We start from the raw sequence: 3,692 nt of genomic DNA, 5'->3' as shown, positions 1-3,692 counted from the left end.
ATACAGGCTGCGTAGATGCAAAACAAAATCATTAGTTTAGAAAAGTATCATTTGTCGGCACAGGCTTGACCAAACAAACGACATTTTCTTTTCGGGCCTCTCCCTGTGTGTTTTTTTTTAACTTTTGAGATGTTTTATTGTGAATTGGTTCTCCAACAAACAAAGAATGCAGCTTAGAACTGGATGACTTGGCTCTTCCTCTGCTTATCTCCTCCCAGCTCAAAGTGCTTGCATCTCTTCATGGCCAGCATTCTCTCTGACCCACAGTTGGGCTCCACACACTCCAATCTCAGCACAATCTTCTTTGTGGTCTTCGCCTTTTCCCCAAATTTAGGTTTTGTCAGTCCACCATAACCTCTCTGCTTTCTGTCATAACATCTCTTACCCTGTGTGTATTAGGAATCCTTTCCCTTCTTGTACTGGGGAACCTTGTGGGACTGGTGCCTCCGATTTTTTTTGCAATATGTCCTCCGGGTCTTTGGTACGTTGACCATTTTCCCAAACCGGGCGGTGAGCGGAAAAAAAGCTCAGGCCTCTCCCTGTTCCTCTTCAATTTCAAAACAATAGAGAGTCTTCAATCACACCCAGGATAGGATTATTTGCAGACATCCACCGAACTCCAGCCAACACAACCCTCCTCTCCTTCCTTCCCATGAACATGCAGGACATAGAACACGTGTCCTTTTAACTAAGGTTTTGAGGTCATCGGGCCCAGAAACAAGGGACCATTCGGCCTGGGTATCATGTCTCACGGTGAAATAACACAGTTGCTGAGGTGACAGAGAGGGCCGTGTGGTGGTACAGTTAATAGCACAGCAGTCTCCCCGTGTGAGGACCTGGATTTAGTTGCTGTCGTGGGTGACTGTGTACAGCTTGACGTTCTCTCCGTGTTTGCATGTTTTTCCTCTGGGTGCTTAGAACAAAAACAAAACAAAGAACAACCCAACACGGAAAACAGGCCCTCCGGCCCAACGAGCCCTCGCCGCCATCGTAACAAAGCATTTTCCTACACCTACCTTGACCCGTGTGTATGCGTATGGTACCCCTATTGGAACCAGATTCAGGGGAGAATAGTTTAGGGACAATTTGTTACACCAATCAGCCTAACAGCACATCTTTGGGGTGTGGGAGGAAACCGGAGCACCCGGAGGAAACCCACACAACCACAGGGAGAATGTGCAAACTCCCACAGACACTGGCTCAAATCCATGTATCTGCACAGCTCGCAGTGATAGTCACTGAGCTGTTGTGGTGCCCATCTGCTGGTCCAGTTTTAAGCACACACAACGATGTGAAGTACTAGGCCACTCTCGAAACATCCAAGAGCAGCCTACGCACGACCCACCGTGTGCATGTCCCTCGTTAGACAACAAGGTGGACCGACACACCTGCGGATTAAAAGAGACAAAACAGTAACATGCAGCATTAGATTTCCAGTATCGTCCCGAGGCTCTGACCCTTTTTAAAACTGTCTCCTATAACCCTCCATCCCTGTTTCACTCATGTGTCTATCTAAGGAAACCTTAAACAAGTCCAGCATGCCTGCCTCCACCACCTTACTTGGTAGTGCATTCCATACCCCCATGACCCTCTGTGTGATAAACCTCCCTCTAGTATCCAAATTATACCTCTCACCCTTAGCTTGTAACCCCTCGTGATATTTGCCTCCAATCTTGGAAAAAGCCTGCCACTGTTGACTCTATCGATACCCTTCATTATTTTATACACCTCTATCAGATCCCCCCATAATCTCCGTCTTTCTAAGGAGAAGAGCCCCAGTTTATCCAATCTTTCCACATAACCCAGTCCTTCCATACCAGGCAGCATCCTGGTAAACCTCCTCTGCACTCTCTCCAGGGTCTCCACGTCCTTCCGGCAGTAAGGTGACCAGAACTGGACGCAGTACTCCAAATGCGGTTTAACCAACATTCTGTACAACTGAAGCATTAGACGCCAGCTCTTATACTCTATACCCTTTCCTATGAAGGCTAGCATTCCGTAAGCTTTCTGCCCAACCTTCTCCACCTGGGTTGCCACCTTCAGAGACTTGTGCACTTGCACTCCCAGGTCCCTCTGCATTTCTATACTCTTAATTGGTCTACCTTTTATCATGTAACTCCTCCCTGCATTATTCCTTCCAAAATGCATCACCTCACAGTTGTCAGGATTAAATCCCGTCTGCCATCTATCTGCTCAATATACCAGCCTATCTATATCCTGCTGTGTCACCTGACAATCCTCCTCGCTATCTGCCAATCCTGCCATTTTGGTGTCATCTACAAACTTGCTGATCACACCACGTACGCCCTCTTCCAAGTCGTTTATATATATTACGAAGAGAGGAGATCCCAGTACTGATCCCTGCGGCACACCACTGGTCACTGGCCTCCAGCTAGAAAAGGACCCTTCCACTACTACCCTCTGTCTCCTGTTGCGTAGCCAGTTTTCAATCCATCTAGATACCTGTCCCTGTATCCCATGTGCCTTAACCTTTTCTACCAGCCTACCGTGAGGGACTTTGTCAAATGTCTTACTGAAATCCATATAGATGACACCAACAGCTCGTCCATCGTCAACCGTTTTTGTCACCTCCTCAAAAAATTCTACCAGCTTCGTAAGGTGAGACCTCCCCTGAACAAAGCCATGCTGCGTATCCCTAATCAGATCGCAACGCTCCAAATGCTTATACATCCTATCCCTAAGAATTTTTTCCAATAATTTTCCTACCACCAATGTCAAACTCACTGGCCTACGATTACCAGGGTTATCCCTACTGCCCTTTTTAAACAGCGGTACAACATGAGCTATCCTCCAGTCCTCTGGGACCTCACCTGTGTCTAAAGAAGACACAAAGATTTGCGTCAGAGGCTCAGCAATTTCATCTCTCACCTCCCTCAGCAGCCTGGGATAAATGCCATCAGGCCCCGGAGTTTTATCAGTTTTTATGCTACCTAAAAACCCTAACACTTCCTCCCTCGTAATGGATATTTCCTTCAACTGGTCTACAGCTCCCTCCAAGACATTACAAGACACCAAGCCCGTCTCCTTTGAGAATTCCGACGCAAAGCATTCATTCAGGATCTCCCCCATTCCCTCAGACTCAATGCATAGTTCCCCTCCTTTGTCCCTAAGAGGACCAATTTTCCCTCGAACCACCCTCTTGTTCCTAATATAAGAGTAAAATGCCTTTGGATTTCCCTAAATCCTATCAGCCAAAGCCATTTCATGCCCCCTTTTCCCCCTTCTAACTCCCCTTTTGGTCTCCTCTCAAAAGCCAACGATGTGCACGTTCAGTCGATTGTCCATGCTAAATTGTCCCTTACTTTCTCAAGGTGACCAGATTAGATTGATTAGCCATGAGAAAGCATGGTTGGTGTGCCGAGGTAAAATTCTCTGTTCGAAAATCTTCATTAATCGAGGGATTGAGTTTAGGAGTCGGGAGGTAATGCTGCAACTTTATAAGACCCTTGTCAGGCCTCACTTGGAGTACTGTGCGCAGTTCTGGTCGCCTCACTACAGGAAAGCTATTGAAAGGGTACAGAGGAGATGTACAAGGATGTTGCCTGGATTGGGAGGCATGCCTTATGAAGATAGGTTGAGGGAGCTGGGACTCTTCTCCCTGGAGAGACGAAGGTTGAGAGGCGACCTGATACAGGTTTATAAAATGTTGAGAGGAATAGATAGGGTGAATT

General features: G+C 47.0%; 1 pseudogene; it reads right to left on the bottom strand.

Moving 5' to 3' along the window:
• Nucleotides 1-173: 173 nt before the first annotated feature.
• Nucleotides 174-494, bottom strand: LOC145337390 (large ribosomal subunit protein eL42-like; annotated as a pseudogene).
• Nucleotides 495-3,692: the final 3,198 nt, after the last annotated feature.

Source organism: Carcharhinus amblyrhynchos, unplaced genomic scaffold (genome assembly GCF_965287045.1).
Source record: "Carcharhinus amblyrhynchos unplaced genomic scaffold, sCarAmb.v2.hapA scaffold_47, whole genome shotgun sequence".
Classification (NCBI taxonomy): domain Eukaryota; kingdom Metazoa; phylum Chordata; class Chondrichthyes; order Carcharhiniformes; family Carcharhinidae; genus Carcharhinus; species Carcharhinus amblyrhynchos.
The sequence above is the reverse complement of the archived record's forward strand: the minus strand, read 5'-3'. Positions and strand labels throughout refer to the sequence as shown.